General features: G+C 40.1%; 1 long non-coding RNA gene and 2 pseudogenes across 1 annotated transcript; 1 reads left to right on the top strand and 2 right to left on the bottom strand.

Moving 5' to 3' along the window:
* Positions 1-663: 663 nt before the first annotated feature.
* LOC143666725 (uncharacterized) lies at positions 664-2683 on the bottom strand (annotated as a pseudogene).
* A 458-nt stretch (positions 2684-3141) lies between these two features.
* LOC143667249 (uncharacterized) lies at positions 3142-8782 on the top strand. Its single transcript, XR_013167963.1, has 3 exons — positions 3142-4193; positions 4383-4494; positions 8123-8782. It is a non-coding gene; the product is annotated as an uncharacterized LOC143667249 (long non-coding RNA).
* A 7204-nt stretch (positions 8783-15986) lies between these two features.
* Positions 15987-17152, bottom strand: LOC143667247 (tetraspanin-13 pseudogene; annotated as a pseudogene).
* Between the last annotated feature and the right edge of the window lie 2736 nt (positions 17153-19888).

The following is a 19888-nucleotide window of genomic DNA, read 5'->3' as shown; positions in this document are numbered from 1 at the left end:
GAGCACCTGCTTTTTACTTGGTGTTGCCCAATTCGCTAATTGTTATACTATTAATGAAACTCTCTTCTTTGTATTTGCAGTGGTTCTTTGACAATCTAAATGGCTCAGAAAGATCTCTCTTAATTGTTATGTCCAAATGTTACTTAACCATGGTTTGCCAATCCCCAACCAAAACCATTCCTTTTAATTCTAAAGAACACCCAAGATTCTACTGAGATTCTATAAAAAGTTCACATACTAAGATTACTTTCCAGAAACCTACAACCTCCAGGTGGGTTCCTAGGTCAGTTAAGTCCTGAAACCCAACGGGGCCAGCCTCTCCAAGAACGTCAACTAGTTCTAGCTTCGTATCCCATATTAGCAACACCTGTTTCCAAGATGAAAAAGTTAGAAAGGCAGAGCCCAGATACCCCTAAAGATTGGGAGAAGGATCAAAGGAAGAGGAGTTATAACAGGGAAGATAGGATTTAATAAATGAGCATGACTGCGGAATCATTATTAATATTTTTTTTAGTCTCTGGTGTCTTGGAGCAGCTAGAAGGAAAACCCTAAAATTGTGGAACTCTCAAACCAAACTGAAATCCATTCTATAACTAATTGTTATAAAGTATGCTGGAATTTATTGCTTTCATTGTATATATGTTATTTTTCACACCAAAAAATGTAAAAATAAATAAATCCAGAAAAAATAATTTACTACCTTCTTTTACATTAAAAAAAGAAGAATGTCTCCAGCATTATATTTCCAGCTAGTGGTCTAGAATATTCATTTTATTCAAAACGATATAAAATCCAAGGAATGTGCATATATCTCAAAAGCATTGCAGTCATCAATCCATATAGTGAAGACATGGCCCAACCCTAAAGTTCATTAGGTTTGATATTTTTGCTACTAGGTGCAGGGTGAACTAGGGGCTGGGAAGTTCCCCACCTAAGGCCACAGTCCTGAAGCCAATAGTGATTGATACCATTCATGTTTTCTTGCCTATAGCTGGGTCTTATTGTCCTTGCACTGGTTAAGACAGGAGCCTGGGTCCTGGGGATAGGCTTTCTTTCCGGGAGATCCGGAAGAGGATGACCCCACCCGAGATGTAGGATAGATAAACTAGGAGGCAGAGCATTCTAAGGGAAAGATCAATCCAGAAAGAAAAGCCCTCTTTAGGTCCAGGTTAGGCATATGGTTTGCAGTGAAGTAACCCCAAGTGGGACTTGCTATACGAGGTTCTGTGAGCAGTAGCCTCAGAAAATGAGTCCAGTGCTTAGGAGGCCTCAGATTCTTTCCCATGGACTGTCTGTGTGCTCCCATACCTCTGCTTGCTTGCTAACACACAACTCTGTTTTCCTTCCTCATACCCCAAACAAGCCTAAGCATTGCCTCCTTGTTTCCAGAGAACACTCTGGTCATCTCATGTGAGCTCTGTCACCCATACTCTTGAAATACATCTGGAAAGTACCAGAAATGAATTGGGGGATCCCGACCTTCCAAAACAGGGATGGGGAAAGCCCTACTGCAGGCTGCTGCCACCTCAGCCCCTTGCTGCCAGAGCGATGGATGCACTGGTGGACATCCACGGCATATTGCACTGAAAATCCTTCCCTTTCAGGACAAAGAAAGGACTGGCTGTTACAATGAATGCACCAGGGACTGAGGTGACTGAGTAGTTAAAGCAGAGGCCGCAGTCAGGACAGGGATAGGGCTTCTCACCCATGTTTGTACACCTGTAGATGGCCAGCAGGGATATAGGCAAAATGGAAGCTGCAGTCAGGACAGCTGTAGAGCTTCTCACCCGTGTGCTTGTGCTGGTAGATGGCCAGGATGTATGGGTAAGTGAAGAGACTCTTGCAGTCTGTGCACAGGTGGGGCTTCTTCTGTGTGAGCCCACCTGTGAATGGCTACTCTCTGGTGGAAGTGGCACCCTAAATCAGGGCAAGGGGCAGGGCTTCTCATATGTGTGGATGAACTGATGCTGGAGGAAGTATTTGGACTGAAAGAAGCGAGCCTGGCATTGTTCACAGGGGAAGGGCCACTCCCAGGAGTAGATGCTGGTCATGGCCAGGAGGGAAGGATAGCTGAAGACTGGGTAAGGGTAGAGCAGTCTCTGGGTTGGAGTATCCTGGAGCCAAGGCTTAAAAGAGCCTATGGGTCCAGTAGAGCCCTAGGCAGGCTGCTTTGTTGGGGCCTGGTGGCGTACTCCTGGAGAGACCCTCCGTCATCCTCCATCTCTTTTTGCTTCAGACTCTTCAGCCTTCTTTCTCCTCATTCTTATCTTTGGATCCTGAGAGATGGAAAAAGATAACACCTGAAACTTAGCAGCATGTTCCAGATCATAAGACCATTGCCGATATGAGACCTTGGCAGCCCTTCTCTGGGAGGCAGCAGGAATGACTGAGTATATGGCCCCCTGGGAGCAAAGATGGATGGTTGGGTCTTGTCAAGTCCTATTGCTTAGTCCTAAAAGCTAGCCTAGAGTAAGAAAGAAAATTCCATAGTCTTAAGGTTGTTAACATACAGAGGCCCTGAAAACTGGAGATAAATGGTGATGGAGTAGAGGTAGGGGTTGGGAATCATTCCACAGTTGGCCTTGAGGCTAGAGATGGCCTCAGCCCTCAGGGAGCTTACGGTCCTGAACCTGTTTATGATCCCTTTGCAAAACAGCCATTAAATGACCTCCACTGGTGCCATTCGATGCCATCACAAAAACCACACACATGTACTGCAGTCTAGGTTCCCTACAGGAAGATCCTCTGAAAACAAATATATCATTGTGACTATGAAAAACATTGTTCTTCACTTTAAAATCTGTCTTGCATCATCCACTACATCGTGATTCACATAATTAACACCCAGGAGGAATGTTTATCTTCATTTTAACACAACAAAAATCATATTACAAAATGTGTTTCCCCTTTCCCTTGGCTACCTGGAAACTCAACCTATATTTTGCATTAAACTGAGTTTTGTTTTGTTTTCAGTATGATTAAATGGTTCTGTAAGTTCCAAATTGAGCAGTTTTATTGGGCCAATTGGGGGACTTTGCAGTGAGAAAGGAATCTTTCCGGAGGTAAGGCGCAGGGAGACTCGCAAAAGACCGGCCTTTTAAAGCGGAGTGTGTGCTGGAGATGTGAGTGGGGCGGTGTGTGTGTGTGTGTGTGTGTGTGTGTGTGTGTGTGTGTGTGTGTGTGATGCGTTGGGGGTTTCTCATAGGGTACAAACTGGGAATTTAAAATGAAGTACCTGCCACCTTTCCTTTACCTCTGCTCACAGTTGCTGGTCTCTCCACCTCCTGGGCTTTAGGGTTCCGCGCCCCCACCTCTTCTTCCACCCAAGAGTTGGTCTGCGGCCTGAAAAACCTGCGAAGGGGAAACACTGACTCGGTTGAGAGCCGGAGAGAGGAGGATAAGACGGCTTCCTCACTGCTCCCCTTCCAACCCGCTGCCCCTGTGAACCCCAATATCCCCCTTCCCCACAGATTCCTGGAAGTCCTGGCCAAACCTTCAGGTCTCACCGAGAGCACCCAGGTGGCCGTAGGTCTCCGCATCACGTGCGGGCACAGCACCCTTTGGGAGGGCTGCAGACACTCCCACTCCAGAGCGAAGTGCACGGTCAGGTTACACATCCACGACGGTCATCACCCCCCACCCCACCCTCTTCCCCTCCTGCGCCCTGGTCCCGTCTCCCCGGGGAGCGGAGCTGGGGGGCGGCGCCATGGGAAACCCCCTCAGTGCTTTGCAAAAGGAGGTTTACGGGATGCGTGGAAGAGCTACACCTTTCCTGTCTTTCCTCTAAAATGCCCTTAAAGGTTTATAATCCTACCCTTAAGCAAGATGGCGCCTTTCAGCCTCAATGTCCATTGTGTCTCCTGTCTGCCCTTACGTATCCCGGCGGAAACCAGACGGGACTGCGGACCCCAAACACAACTGACTCACGGATGGTGTGCAATGATTGGACGGCGCCAGGCGGGCCTGGGCAAAAAGAGGGCTGTGATTGGCCATTCCGGAGCGGGCTCTTTGAAAGGCTGAGGGTGAAGGAGCGACTGGTGTGGAGGTGGTCGGCGCCGAGAGGTGATAGGGTCTGTTCTGACTTCACTTTTCTTGGTCAGCCACCCGGGAAAGCGATACTGACGGGTTGCAGCTGCCCTCTTCTACTTACGTGAGACGTCCCACGCGCTGGTCCGGATGCCCTGGGTTTCGAGGTAAGAGCCTGAGACTAAGACTGAGGTGGGTTTTGAAAGGGAGCGAGTGAGGGGCGGCTGATTCCAGTCCGGTGCCCTGGGCACTCAGGGCAGGGCTAGCCCGGGACGGGTTGCGGGAACAGGTGCCTATCCAGCATTTGATGTGGTCCCTGTGCCGAGTTGACAGATGTCTCTCCTTTTCCGATGCAGAAGCTGAAGGACAGAAAGGCCACGTGACTCCTCTGGGCGGCAGAGTCGAGATTCAAAGGACTTTTCTGACTCCCAGGTTCAGCTAAGTGCTTAGTGTAGCTCCCTGCACAAAGTAAGTACTTAATTTGTACCCTATCTCAATAATAAAACCTGTGTTCAAATTAGAGTTCATAAATGAGAATAAAAGTGAAAAATGAATCAGATCTCTTAAGACTGTTTTTCACACTTTTCCAACCAAGTATTCATAGGGGCAAGGGAGGAAAGTTCTAGAGACATAATAAAACATGTCTGTAGAATAACGTTGCCTTTTCCTAGAGTAAAACCCATAAAGCTTTAAAATGCATGCAGATTTGCATCCTATTTGATAATATAAGCAGCTTCAAAAGAAAACAGTCAAAAGTAGGTCTGTCAAGTATTGAACTCTCTTACACTACTGGTGGAGTGTAAGTTGGTGCAGCCACTTTGGAAAACTGACAGTTCCTTCTAAAGATGAATATATGCATACCCCATGACCATTACACCATTCCTGAGTGTATAGCCAACAGACATGCATACATATGTTTATTGAAAGACAGGTGTTCAAATGTTCTTAGCACACTAGTTGAGCTAGAAATGAGAAGCTAACTATCCACGACTGTTAGAATGGATATTCATTGAATGGAAAACTATTCAGTTATGAGAATGAATGATGTACAACTACATGTATAAAAAGGGTGAATCTTGTGGAAATGTTGAGCAAAAGAAACCAGACACAAAAGAATATACAGGCATATCTTGGAGATATTCCAGGCTCAGTTCCATACCATTACAATAAAGTGAGTCACATGAATTTTTTGGTTTCCCAGTGCATGTAAGAGTTATGTTCACACTACTAGTAGTCTACTATTCAATAGCATATGTCTAAAAAACAATGTGCATACCTTAATTACAATGTGATGACTAAATGAGCAACTGCTATTGACGCTAATAGACTTGTTCTACACAGGTGTGCCACAGATATTCAATTTGTAAAAAAAAAAATACACTCTGCAATAAAGTGAAGTGCGATAAAATGAGGTATGCCTATACAATATATGATTCCATTTATTAAAAGTATAAAATAAGCAAAACTAGGCTATTAAAAATCAGGATAGTTGTTACCTGTTTTGCTTCTACAGTGCTGGTAAATATTCTGTTTCTTGATCTAGGTATGTGCTGATTACTCTAGGCTATCCAGTTTGTGAAAATTATATACTTATGATATGTGAAATTATCTGTATGTACATTATGCTTCAATTTTTGGAAAAAAGTCTCCCTCTTTTAGTCCCTTTCCCTTTCCCCTCCCCAGGGACAATCTCTGTTACCAGTTTGTTATGCATCCTTTTTGAGATAGTTTAGATATATAGAAACAACTATGTCTTTTTTTTTTCTTTTCACAAATAGTATACCAAACACACTGTTCACAATACTTTTTTTCATTATGGTAACATAAATAACATAACATTTTCCATTTTAACAATTTTTCAGTGTACAGTCCAGTGCATTCATTATATTTGCACTGTTGCCCTACTCTCAGTACCATCCATTACCAAAAATTTTACATCACAAAACAGAAACTGTACCCATAAGCAATAACTCCCTATTCTCTCTTCCTCCAGCCCCTGGTAATCCCTAATCTATTTTCTGTCTTTAAGAATTTACTATTCTAGATATATAAGTAGACTCACAACATTTGTCCTTTTGTGTCTGGCTTTTGCACTCAATATAATGATGTCATCCATGTTGTAGCAGAACTTTATTCCTTTGCATGGCTGAATAATAGTCTATTATATGAATATTCCACATTTTGTTTATCCATTCTCACATTGCTTTTTTCCCCCCATTTAATATAGCCTGCAGATTGTTCTACCTCATCAAATACAGATTTGTTTTTTTAAAAAAGCTGCATAGTATTCCATTGTAGGGACAAAACAATTTATTTAACCAGTTCACTAATGATAGACAATTAGTTTGTTTCCAGTCTTACTATAATAAACAGTGCTGCACTGCATATCCTTAGAAATATTTTGGGCATACTTTTGAGCATATCTATAGAATAAATCCTAGATGTGGAATTGCATATTTGAAGAGAAGGGCAGTGTTTTAAGCCATTTACCACTTAAAATTGCTTAACTTTTTCCCCAAACTCTCGAGAAAACTTGATAAATCCAGAATAGATACTATATTTACTTTTTACCTTTAAGCTACTCAGATTTAAAAAGCGTGGTCTTAAGGTCTTTCATTTATTCAGGTAATGTGGTAGACAAAGTAAGTGACCAAAAAGATGTCCATATTTTCATCCATGAGACCTTTAAATATGTTACCTTACATTGGTAAAAGGTACTTTTCAGATGTGATTAAGCTAAGGAATTTAAGACAGGAAGACTATGCTATCTTACCCAGATGTAATCATAAGGGTCCTTATTAGAGGGAGGCAGGAGAACCAGAGTTAGAGAAGGAGATGTGATGACAGAAACCAAGGTTGAGTGATGCCATTGCTGAAAGGGGGCCACAAGCTGAGGAATACAGGGAGCTGCCAGAAGTTGGAAAAGACAAGAAATTCTCCTCTAGAGCCTTCAGGCAGAACTGAGCCGTGCCAACAAATTTCTTGAACTTAATATCTGTACTTAAGGTGTTACATAGGTGAATATTCTTGTTCTTAGGAAATGTATATGGCAGTAATAAATGTTCAAGGAGTATAGTGGATACTACCTACACTCAAATGTTCAGAAAATGAATTGATAGGACTGGTGGTAGGAGCAGCAGCAGCCAGCAGCCTGGCTTCACAAAGGCTCTCAGCTTGCCGCAGCCTGTAGCACCTGGCATATGCCCTCCCTGCTGCCAAGATGCCCAAGAGGAAGGTCAGCCTGGCAGAAGGGGCAGGGAAGGAGGGCTCAGCAGGAGGTAGGTGAGCTTGTCAGCTAAACCTGCTCCTTTGAAAGTGAAAACTAAGCCAAAAAAGCAGTAGGAAAGGATAAGTCTTCAGACAAAAAAGTGCCACCAAAAGGAAAATAAGCCCAAGTGGCTGACTGAGAAACTAAAGAAGATTTATTTGCAGAAAATGTAGAAACTAAAAATGAGGAGAGTACAGCCTCCGGTGAAGCAGGAAAGAAAGAAACCAAGTCTGATTAATATCATATACCATGTCTTATCACTGGCCTCTGTTTCTCCCTTGTACAATCCAGAGGAGTATTTTTATCAACTGTTTTGTAAATGCAAGTAGTCTAGAGGAAACATTTTCAAAAAGAAACCTGGAATCCCACCCATCCCTTTTTTTTTTTTTTTTTTAATACATGGGCAGGCACCCGGAATCGAACCCGGGTCCTCGGGCATGGCAGGCAAGCACTCTTACCTGCTGAGCCACCGTGGCCCGCCCACCCCATCCCATTTTTAAAGTGTAAAAGCTTTTTTTAAAGATGGGAAATCAATTGCTAGTTGTTTCTTTAGTTTTTGGTACAAACAGAAAATAGTGGGATATTGAATTATGGAAGACTTTGACTGTCTTGGATGTCAACCTAACATTCCATTGAGAGGGGGGTGGCAGTTTTTATATAATACGATGCATTCCAAATGGCGATTTGGAGTCACCATCATGCATTTAAGATATGTTGAATATTTTAAATTACTTCTAGTCCCATGTTTTTTAGTAGAATTGTTTCTTAAAACTGCTCCTTGGTCTTGGCTCTCCCTCTCAGAACTGTGTGCACTCTGTAACTTCCTAGGTCATGGTCGTCCAGTTTTCCTAGTAACTTTGTTATGTGCTGTGAAAGATCGGAAATGTGAGTATGTAATATATATGATATTAAATATTAAATTGTGAATTAGCGGGACTTAAAATGTAACAGCGTATCACCATTTGAAGATAGCGATACTTGATAGCCTCTTAAGGAAAACTTATCTCCAAATTTTAAACTGGAAAGTCATTGGAATAACTTTAGAAAAGAATTACAACTACATGGCTTTTTAGATTTTCAGCACGTAATTTAAGAATTATGTGCAAAAAAAAAGAATGTGTACAAATTGTTCATAATGTCTGTGTGCTGATCTTCAAAACAACCAATAAAATCTCAATTATCAAAGAAAAAAAAGGAAATGGATTGATAGATGTATAGATAGAATGATACAGCAAATGTGGCAAAATCTTAAAATTGGTAGATCTGCATATCTGGGAGTATAGGGGTATGTTGGAGTTCTCTATATGGGGGTTGCATTATTTTTGTAACTGTCCTGTAAGTTTGAAAGATGATTCTTTCATTTGAAAGATGGAAGTATTCAAACTAAAAATTTTTTTAAACGATTTTAAAAATGTTAATGGTAGAGTCAAGATGATAGGCAGGTATTCACTATAAAATATTTTAACTTTAGTGGGATTGAAAACTTTCAAATTAAATGTTGGGGGGAGAAAAGAAACAAAGCTAGGTTGAATATTGCCCAGGCAAAGTGTAATAAAGTTCACTATAGATCATTAGTCTGTTTATGAACTTTAGAGAGTTGGAAATTAAAATTTCTCTTATTAAAATAAGTTCTTGGTATTTAAAATATTGTTGTGGTAGTTAGACTTAGTTGTCAGCTTGGCCAGGTGAAGGTGCCTAGTTCTGTTGCTGTGGACATGAGCCAATGGCATGTGAACCTCTGCTATTCCTGATTACATCTGCAGTCAGCTAAGAGGCATGACTGTTGCAATGAATGATATTTTATTTAATTGGCTGGTGCTTAAATGAGAGAGCTGAACATAGCACAGCCCAAGCAGCTCAGCATACCTCATCTCAGCACTCATGACTCAGCCCAGGCCTTTGGAGATGCAGAAAGAAATCACCTTGGGGAAAGTTGTTGGAACCCAGAGGCCGGGAGAGAAGGCCAGCAGAGATCACTCTGCGCCTTCTCATGTAAGAAAGAACCTCAGATGAAAGCTGCCTTTCCTCTGAAGAACTAATGAAATAAATCCCCTTTTATTAAAAGCCAGTCTGTCTCTAGTGTGTTGCATTCCAGCAGCTAGCAAACTACAATTGTTTTCTCTTATATTTAGGTTCAAGGTAGCTATACCCATTAGATAAAGCTTATTCATTAGATAAAGCAATTCATTAAATCTGCTGTATGTTCCTTATTTCTTGTTGATTAATCAATTTCTCAAGCAAATGTGTTAAAAATCTTCTACTGTAATTGTGGATTTGTCAGTTTTGCCTTATAAATTCTGTTTTCCATTCTTTGAAGTTGTGTGTTTTGTACATCTATGTTCAGGGGTGTTCACTTTATTCCTAAGAAAATGTTTTGCTTTAAAATCTATTTTATCTGATATTAAGTGGCATACCAATTTTCTTTCAGTTATGTGCCTTGAATATTTTTCAAGTTCTTTAAAAAAATAATTGTGATAACATAGATATATAACACAAAATTTCCCATTTTAACTTCTTTAATGTGTGCAGATCACTGATAAAACATTCAAATATTGTGCTGCCATCACCCCATGAATTACCAAACTTTTTCATGTGCCAAACAGAAACTCTGTACCTATTAAGCAATTAAATCCTCATTCCTCCCCACCTAGTCCCTGGAAACCTGTAATCTACTCTCTCTCTCTCTCTCTCTCTCTCTCTCTCTCTCTCTCTCTCTCTATATATATATATATATATATATATATATATATGCTTATTCTAGGTATTTCATATCAATGAAATCATACTATTTGTCTTTTTGTGTCTGGGTTATTTTACTCTATATAGAGATTTCAAGGTTCATCCATGTTGACACATGTATCAGACCTTCAATCCTTTTAAGGACTGAATAATATTCCATTGTATATGTCTATCTATTTTGTTTGTCCTTTCATGTATTGATGGACACTAGGGTTGTTTCCATATTTTGACTCTTGTGAATATAGTTCTGAGAAAATCAGTGAACAAATATTTGTTTGAGTACCGATTTTCAGTTCTTTTGAATATAAACCTAGGAATAGAATTGCCAGGTCCTTTGGTAATTTTTTGTTTTTCTCTTTGAGGTGCCACCAAATTGTTTTCCACAGCAGCTGCACTTTTTTCCATTTCCAGGTCATGCACAAGGCTTCCAGTTTCTTTGCCTCCTTGCCTACACTTGTTATTTTGTCTTTTCGTTTGTTTTTTAATTTAACAGCCACCCTGGTGGTTATGAAGTGGTATCTTTTTGTGGTTTTGGCTTGCATTCCTAAATGACTAATAGTTGTTGTTGTTGTTTGCATGACTAATAGTTTTTTGTTTGTTTGTTTTGGTGCATGGTCCGGGAATCGAACCCAGGTCTCCTGCATGCATGGAAGGCGGACATTCTAACCACTGAACTACCCATGCACCCTATGACTGATGGTTTTGAACATCTTTTCATGTGCTTACTGGCCATATATATATCTTTAGAGAAATGTCTATTCAAGTCCTCTGTCCATTTTTTTAAATTAAGTTGTCTTTTTTTTTTAACCTGCTAAGCAAAAATTCCTTCTCCCCTTATCTGCCCATCCCTTTGTAACCTCTAATCTACTTTCTGTCTGTGCAAATTTGCTATTTCTAGATATCTCTTATAAGTGACATCATACAGTATTTGTCTTTATGTACCTATCTCCGGACCATGCACCAAAACAAAGAAACAAAAAAACTATTAGTCATGCAAACAACAACAACTATTAGTCATTTAGGAATGCAAGCCAAAACCACAAAAAGATACCACTTCATAACCACCAGGGTGGCTGTTAAATAAAAAACAAACAATAAGACAAAATAACAAGTGTTGGCAAGGAGGCAAAGAAGCTGGAAGCCTTGTGCATGACCCGGAAATGGATAAAAGTGCAGCTGCTGTGGAAAACAATTTGGTGGCACCTCAAAGAGAAAAACAAAAAATTACCAAAGGACCTGGCAATTCCACTCCTAGACAAGCATTGTTTGTCTTTTGGTTCTTGAGTAGTAAGAGTTCTTTATATATTCTGGATATTAAACCCTTATCACATACAGGATTTGCAGCTGTTTCCTCCCATCCTGGACGTTGTCTTTACGGTTTCTTTCTTTCTTTTTTGACTTTTTTATTGTACGATATAACATATATGCAAAGCAAAGAAAGAAGAAAGCAATAGTTTTCAAAGCACTCTTCAATAAGTAGTTACAGGACAGATCCCAGCTTGTCCTGGACTACCATACCATCATCTCAGATTTTTCCTTCTAGCTGCTCCAGAATATAGGCTAGAAGGAATAAATTTTTTTTTGTCACTACAATTGACTTTTTGTTTTCTTTTTTATGAAAGATAACATACTTACAAAAAAGCAACAAATTTCAAAGCACAGTGCAACAATTAGTTGTAGAACGGATTTCAGAGTTAGGTATGGATTACAACTCCACAATTTTAGGTTTTTACTTCTAGATGCTCTAAGATAGTGGAGAATAAAAGAAATCAATTTAATGATTCAGCAATCATGTTTATCTGTTAAACTCTACCTTCTCTGTATAACTCCATCATTACCTTTGATCTTTTCTATCCCATTCTTTAGGGGTAGTTGGACTATGTTCATTCTAACTTTTTCATGTTGGTAGGGGCTGACAATAGTATAGGGTAGGGGCTTGGAACTAGTGGAAGAGCATATTAGAAAAGAAATATTGTTGCAGCCATTTTTACAAAATACCATCTGCCACATCCACTTCATCTCAAAGGTCCACAGAGGAAGTACCTATAAGCCAAGATTGTTCTTATGGACTTATCTGGGACTTCCATAAGTGAACAAATTCAAGTACCCCAACTTCTTTATCCTAGAGTTTGGCTGAGGTGACTTTTACATGGAAGATTTTCAAAGAAGCTTTTACCAACATAGAAAAAGTCTCATAATGCCTTCATGAAGAGTCCAATTTTTAGCAATACTGAAGTCAGTGCTATTTCATGCTTGTAGCAGGGGGTAATGCATCCAGGTCATCCTATGTTTTCCTCTCATTTCAAAGACCAGTTAGAAAGAGAGTGTGGGAGAGGGAAGGACCACAGCTCCACTGTAGGCCTGCCATGAAACAGATTTTCTTTACAGTTTCTTGATAATGCCCTTTGATGTGCACAAGTTTTTCATTTTGCTAAATTCTAATCTATCACTTTTAATTTTGTTGCTCATACTTTGAGTGTCACATCTAAGACACTGCCATTCCAAAGTCTTGAGGATTTCCCCTGTGTTTTCTTCTAAGAGTTTTATGGTTATGGTTCTCATATTTAGGTCAATGATCTATTTTAGTTTTGATATATGATGTAAGATTTGCTCTAAATTCATTCTTTTGCATGTGGATTTCTAGTTGTCCCATGTGGATCTTTGAAGACTGTTCTCCATTGAATGGATTTGCACCCTTCTCAATTATCACCTGGCGTTAGATATATAGGATTATTTCTGGACTCTAAATTTTATTCCATTGGTCTATATGTCCATCTTTATGCCACTAACACACTGTTTTGTTTGTTTGTTGTTAGGTTGGTTTTTTAAACACACTGTTTTAATTAACACAACTTTGTGGTAAATTTTGATACTAGGAAGTGTGAGTCTTCCAGTATTGCTAGTCTTTTTTAAGATTGTTTTGGCTATTGGGAAAATCCATATGAATTTGAAATTTAGCTTTTCTTTTCTTTCCTGCAAAGAAGGCTGGTGGTTTTTAGTTTAAGGTGTATTAGAGAGGCTAGAGGAAAGTGCCTGAAACTGTTGAACTGTGTTCCAGTAGCCATGTTTCTTGAAAATGACTGTATAATGAAATAGCTTTTGTAATGTGACTATGTGATTGTGAAAATTTTGTATCTGATGCTCCTTTATCTATGGTATGGACAGATGAGTAAAACATATGGATTAAAAATAAATAAATCATAGAGGGAATAAATGTTAAAATTAAAAAATGTGTATTGGGTAGATGGAAATACTAGTGGTCAATGAGAGGGAGGATAAGGGGTATGGTATGTATGAGTTTTTATTCCTTTTTTCTGGAGTGATGCAAGTGTTCTAAAAAATGATCACGATGATGAATATACTACTATGTGATGACATTGTGAGTTATTGATTGTATACTATGTATGGGATGTTTGTATATTAAGAATGTATGTGCTTATCAATGTTGTTTTATCAATAAAAATTTTTTAAAAGGCTGGTAGAATTTTGATAGAGATTGTGTTGAAATTGTAGATTGCTTAACAACATTAGGGTTTCCATGAACATGGAATTCTTGCCATTTATTTAGGTCTTCTTTAATTTCTTTCAGCAATGTTTTGAGTTTTTAATATACAAGTTGTGGTAGTTGGGTTCAGGTGTCAGCTTGGCTAGGTGAAGCTGCCTAGTTCTATTGCTGCAGACATGAGCCAATGGCGTGTGAATCCCTGCTGTTCCTGATTACATCTGCAGTTGGCTAAGAGGCTGCCTACTGCAATGAATGATGTTTGATTTAATTGGCTAGTGCTTAAATGAGAGAGCTCAACGTAGCACAGCCCAAGCAGCTCAGCATACCTCATCTCAGCACTTGCAGCTCAGCCCAGGCCTTTGGAGATGCAGAAAGGAATCCCTCCAGGGAAAGTTGTTGGAACCCAGAGGCCTGGAGAGAAGGCCAAGCAGAGATCGCCCTGTGCCTTCCTGTATAAGAAAGAACCTCAGTTGAAAGTTTGTTCCCTCTCCTCTGAAGAACTATACATTAACTAAATAAATCCCCTTTTATGAAAAGCCAGTCCATCTCTGGTGTGTTGCATTCTGGCAGCTAGCAAACTAGAACAGATTTGGTACCTGAGAAGTGGGGCACTGCTGCGGTTTGCAAATACTAGATATATTGGATTGGTTTTTTGGATGGATAAGGGGAAGATTTTGGAGGAACTGAGAAGAGAATGATGGGGAAGTCCTGGAGTGCTTGAAGAGACTGTTGGTGTAAACGGAACCACTGCCAATTTGGAAAAAGGGGGACACAAAAGAGACAAATCGGAGTTTGCAGAGTGAGAACCATGGAAACTCGGGTCTGAAGCCAAGAAACCTGGGGCAGGAGAGTGGATCCACCCATATACATGGAGAGGATGAGTCTCCCAGCTCATTGCAATGGAAGAGTTGTGCCACCTCAGGCCTTGGAAGAGGTACAGCATGCTTCTTGGGGACTGGGGAGAGCCTGACTGCCACCACATGAAGGGGTTGAACATGTGCCCCAGAAATGGCAGAGAGCCCAGGTGTGGCCCTGATGCCTTGAGAGGGTGGAACTGAGAAAAAGGTGGTCTCCTCAATGTTCCCTGAGGTTGATTTGGAAAGAGGCTGATTTGGAAAGAGGTGGGCCACTGTATAGGCCCTTGGAAATGGTGGGACTGCCACCTTTTAAAGCTGAAAGATAAATGACTTTCAGACTTTGAAAACCAATGGTGTTTTCCCTGCAGGCTTTCCTTCCAGTTTCTCCCTGTGGATCCTGTGACTGTCCCTCCTTTGCATATTGGCACCAGATAACTTGTTTTGAGATTCATAGGTCCACAGCCAGAAGAGAATTTTTTGCACTTTAATATTGTTTAAGATGATGTGTGTAGTTGCCAGGTTGACAAGGGGTGGATATGTGGTAGTTAGGTTCAGGTGTCAACTTGGCTAGGTGAAGGTGCCTAGTTCTATTGCTGTGGACATGAGCCAATGGCAATGTGAGCCCCAGCTGTTCCTGATTGCATCTGCAGTCGGCTAAGAGACCTGCCTGCTGCAATGAATGATGTTTGATTTAATTGGCTAGTGCTTAAATGAGAGAGCTCAACATAGCACAGCCCAAGCAGCTCAGCATATCTCATCTCAGCACTGGCAGCTCAGCCCAGGCCTTTAGAGATGCAGAAAGGAATCACCCGGGGGGGAAAGTTGTTGGAACCAAGAGGCCTGGAGGGAAGGCCGGCAGAGATCACCCTGTGCCTTCCCATGTAAGAAAGAACTTCAGTTGAAAGTTAGCTGCCTCTCCTCTGAAGAACTATACGTTAACTAAATAAATCCCCTTTTATTTTATTTTATTTTTTTTCCATCCTTTAATTTTTTTTCTAATATAATATACAGAATCACAATACTATTTCAATTTCAAATTACAGGGAGATCATATTCAAACATGTTTGGATTTGAGAAATTGCTGTTACAATACTGAGAAATTTCATGAAAAAGGTATTTCAGATAATCAAATATCTTTTTGCTATACTGGCCAACACATTGAAGATAACTTGAAAAATGCAGTCTTTTGGACCTCAAATTATTACAAAAGGATCATCAAGATTATATAGACATACTTTCTGAATTACTCAAATTCATTCAATTTTGAATGCAAAAGGTAAATGTTTATACAGTAGTACATTTCATGAGACCACTTCTCCTTCACACTTACCTCTAAAAGTCCAAAAACTAAACCAACACTTTCTTAAAGATCTAGCTATTTCTAGAATGCATTAATGTAATCCTAAAAGACTACGAGAACTAAATTATCACTTGATAGTAACAATTTTCACCACAACACATCTTTCCTAAGGGAAAAAAATGGAAATTTGAATTTCCCATATTGAACTGAACATAAGAGAATTCCATATATCCTGTCTTTAACAAACCTCAACTTTTTTCCCAGTAGAAGTTACCTATGCAGCACTGTGCTACATACAATTATTCCAGTGAGGTGGATATTCAGATTCCCATATGATCAACACAGTAGTGCCATACAAACTTCTTCTGCATATACAAATGCTATGGAAGGCCACAGTGGGCAGCGGCAGACAACATGTGCACAGATCACACAGGTGCTACTGAGACTTAGGAGACCACACACTTAAATTTTTTTGTTTTTTTTTTTTAGCAATGGAAAAGCAAAAACATTTAGAGAAACAGAAGAGTAGAAATATATACTTCCACTGTCAATAATGTCATTTTTCAGATACTATTTCCTTACACGGGTAAAACAGCTTAACTTAAAAGTTGGAGAAACTGAACAAATGCAGACTATGAAAGGTTTTTCTTGTTCACTCAAAGAAATGCGCTAGGGTTAGCACGAGGATCTTTCTGGTTCCTGTATCTGTAGGTCAACCATACGCCCAGAATCTCCGTAAAACTGAAGAAGAGGCCAATGCCGCCAACAAATCTCAAAACCTCTCCAGCATATTCTCCTATTATCGGAGCACACGATAAGCACTGGTGACCACTTGTAGCACAGCTGGCTGGGCAGGTATCACTACGGTTAAAACTTCGGAACCCACAGCAGTTCAAATTTCTCTGGATGTCATTACGAGCACTTGCTGTGCTGTTCCACCCAACTTCAAGAAGCTGACCCTGCTGCTCCTTGTTCAGGGCTAAACAAGCACAGAACACAGAAAACTGAACAATAAATACAAGTAAGAGAATAATCATGTAAAAAAACAGCAGCACCTGATGGTGCTTCACAGCGCCAATCAGCCCCACTAAAGCGATCAGGAGCAAGAAGATGCCCACTGCGATGGCCACGCCCACCACGCGGAGACTGGAGATGAGCCCGAAGCCGATGCCCCACGCGGCAATCCCAATCAGCAGCAGACTCACCAGCGTGTAGAGCAGGTTGAGCGCACACAGGCAGTTCTTGGAACACGCGAAGCCTCCGCAAACCATCGTGGAGCCTGCGGTCCCCGGCGCGGCTCCCGCGGGCCGCCCAGGCGCCTCTTTGTCTTCTCCTCCGGGCCTGGCCCAGCTGCGCAGGGGCGCCGACGCGGTGGGGTGGCGGGATCCGCGGCGGGGGCTGCAGTGAGCGCGCGGAGCCGCTCAGGACCCGCTCAGGACCCGGCGGCCGCCGCAGCGCGCGCCTCCCCTTTTATTGAAAGCCAACCTGTCTTTGGTGTGTAGCATTCTAGCAAACTAGAACACAAGTCGTTCATTTCCTTGGTTAAATTTGTTACTAATCATTTTATTTTTTAAGTGCTATTGTAAATGGGATTGTTTTCTTAATTTCTGGTCATTACTAGTATATAGAAACAAACATATTTTTAGTATAAATATTGTATCCTGCAATTTTACTGATTTCATTCATTAGTTCTAATAACTTTCTTGGGGATTCTTTGGAATTTTCTATGAATAGGATTTTGTCATCTGCAAATTGAAAGTTTTACTTCTTGCTTTCCAACTTCAATACCTTTTATTTCTTTTTCTTGCCTAACTGCCCTGGCTAGAACTTCCAGCATATGATAGGGGGCAGTTCTAGTGTGGCCTGCTGCCTTTCCCTAGGACCCACAAAAACATCCCATGCTCAGGACCAGGTATGTCAGCCTGGCAAGAAAAAACAAAGAGGAAACTGCTGGTACATTCCTTTCCCTATTGTCCTAAGCATATGTAAACATTCACTGGAGACAATTTGACAGCATGTTTTTTGGCATCCAGCTCATACCTGGGTGGTATATCTATCCCTGGCAGGGAAGGAGCGTGGTTCTTCCACTGCAGCAGCACAGGTACATAAGAGGGGGGTGCTATGCTTAGAACATCTCCCTGCATCAGCCACAGATTGAGACTCACTGGCTAAGGGGAACTGGCTGTGGGAACCGATGACCACTAGTCAAGTTGATCTTGCTCTGTCTTTATGTGAGTAAAACATCTTTCCAGGGCGGGCCGCGGTGGCTCAGCGGGCAAAGTGCTTGCCTGCTATGCCGGAGGACCTCGGTTCGATTCCCGGCCCCAGCCCATGTAACAAAAACGGAGAAACAAAATACAATAAAACAAGAAAATGTTTAAAAAGATGTTTCCCTTTCTTCCTCTCTTCCTTCCTTCTATCCTTCCTTCCTTCTCTCTGTCTTAAAAAAAAAAAAAAAAAAAAAAAAAACATCTTTCCAGCAGAGCCTGTATGAGTTATGCTTTTCCTATTGCTTCAACACCTGTGTTAGAGTGGGTTGACATTTCCTTAGGTATCTCTCCTTCTGACTGACACAGTAAATTGTTGAATAATAATGGCGACAACAGGCATCTTTGTCTTTTTTTCTGATATTATGGTCGGCAGGTGTTCAGTCTCATCACTAAATGTGAGGTTCGCTGTTAGTTTTTCATAAATGCCCTTTTTCATGTGAAGAAAATTCCATTTTATTCCTAGCTTTCTGAATGTTTTTATAATGAAAGGATTATAAAAAATTATTTGTCAAATGCCTTTCCTGGATTAATTGAGATATTATGGGTTTCTTTCCTTTATCTTATTAATGTGGTATATTACATTGAGTGATTTTTATATTTTGAACCATACTTGCATTCCATAAATCTATTCAGTCATGGTGTATATAATCCTTTTAATGTACTGTTAGATTTAGTTTACCAGGATTTTATTGAGGATTTTTACATCTGAATTCATAAGCAATATTGGTTTGTAATTTTATTTTCTTGTGCAGTCTTTATCTGCTTTGGTATCAGGGTGATTTTGCCCTACTAAAATGAATTAAGAAGTATTCCCCCCAGTTTTTTGGGAAGAGTTTGAGCAAGATTGGTCTTATTTTTAAATGTTTGGTAGAATTCATGAATAAAGCCATCTGGTCCTGGATTTTCTTTGGGAAGTTTTTGGTTATTGCTTCAATCTTTTTATCTGTTATTAGCCTATTGAGATCTTCTACTTCTTCTTTAGTTGGTTTTGGTAGTTTGTGTGTTTCTAGAAATTTTCCCATTTCATCTAGCCTACCTGCTTTTTTGGTTTAAGTTGTTCACAGTGTCCTCTTTTAATTCTTTTTATTTCTCTGGGGACAGTTGTAATGTCCCGACCCTCTCATTTCTGTTTTTAGTTATCTACATCCTTTCTTTTTCTTTCTCAGTCTGGCCAAAAGTTTTGTCAATTTTATTGATCTTTTCAAAGGACTGACTTTTAGTTTTGTTGAATCTATAAATTGTTATTATCTGTTTCATTTAGCACCATTCTAATCCTTGTTACTTTCTTTCTTCTGTTCACTATGGCTTTCATTTGCTTTTCCTTTCTAGATCCTCTAGTTATGAGGTAAGGTGTCTAACTTGAGATATTTTGTATTTTTTAAATTTATAATTTAGAGCTGTTAATTTTCATCCCAGCACTGCCTTTGCTGTATCCCATAAGTTTTTGGTGTGTTGTGTTTTTGTTTTCATTAACCTCAAGATATTTCCTCATTTCCCTTGTGATTTCTTTTTTGACCCATTGGTTGTTTAAGTGTGTATTGTTTAATTTTCACGTATTTATGAATTTTCCATTTCTCCTCTGTTACTGATTTCTGGCTGCAGTCCATTGTGATTGGAAAAGATACATTGTGTGATTTCAATATTTTAAAATTTATCAAGACTTGTTTTGTGACCTAACATATGTTTTATCCTAGAGAATTATTCATGTGCACCAGAGAAGAATCTGTATTCCACTGCTGTTGGATGAAGTGTTCTATAAGTGTCTCTTAGATCTAGTTGGTTCAAAGTATTGTTCAAGTCTTCTGTTTCCTTATTGATCATCTGGTCTAGATGTTCTATCCATTATTGATGTCTTTGTAAGTATTATACCATTTTTGTCCCTCAAGTATGAATGCCTGCTTTCATACTTTTTCAATTTTTTTG

The sequence above is a fragment of the Tamandua tetradactyla genome, chromosome 23, assembly GCF_023851605.1.
Source record: "Tamandua tetradactyla isolate mTamTet1 chromosome 23, mTamTet1.pri, whole genome shotgun sequence".
Classification (NCBI taxonomy): Eukaryota; Metazoa; Chordata; class Mammalia; order Pilosa; family Myrmecophagidae; genus Tamandua; species Tamandua tetradactyla.
The sequence above is the reverse complement of the archived record's forward strand: the minus strand, read 5'-3'. Positions and strand labels throughout refer to the sequence as shown.